Below are 504 nucleotides of genomic sequence, written 5' to 3' on the forward strand. Positions count from 1 at the left end.
TCTTGAGAAAGAAAAACAGCTGGAGGAATCAGACTCCCTGACTTTGGACTATACTACAAAGCTACAGTAATCAAGATAGTATGGTATTGGCACAAAAACTGAAATATAGATCAATGGAACAGGATAGAAAGCCCAGAGATAAACCCACGCACATATGGTCACCTTATTTTTGATAAAGGAGGCAAGAATATACCATGGAGAAAAGACAGCTTCTTCAATTAGTGGTGCTGGCAAAACTGGACAGCTACATGTAAAAGAATGAAATTAGAACACTCCATAGCACCATACACAAAAATAAACTCAAAATGGATTAAAGACCTAAGTGTAAGTCCAGACACTATAAAACTGTTAGAGGAAAACATAGGGAGAACACTCTATGACATAAGTCACAGCAAGATCCTTTTTGACCCACCTCCTGGAGAAATGGAAATAAAAACAAAAATAAACAAATGGGACCTAATGAAACTTCAAAGCTTTTGCACAGCAAAGGAAACCATAAACAAG

General features: G+C 36.9%; 1 protein-coding gene across 2 annotated transcripts in view; it reads left to right on the forward strand.

Annotated features, from left to right (window-relative positions):
• Positions 1–504, forward strand: part of SEMA3C (semaphorin 3C) — a 202530-nt gene that overhangs the window by 146086 nt on the left and 55940 nt on the right. The window lies entirely within an intron of this gene.

This window comes from Physeter macrocephalus, chromosome 5 (genome assembly GCF_002837175.3).
Source record: "Physeter macrocephalus isolate SW-GA chromosome 5, ASM283717v5, whole genome shotgun sequence".
Lineage (NCBI taxonomy): Eukaryota > Metazoa > Chordata > Mammalia > Artiodactyla > Physeteridae > Physeter > Physeter macrocephalus.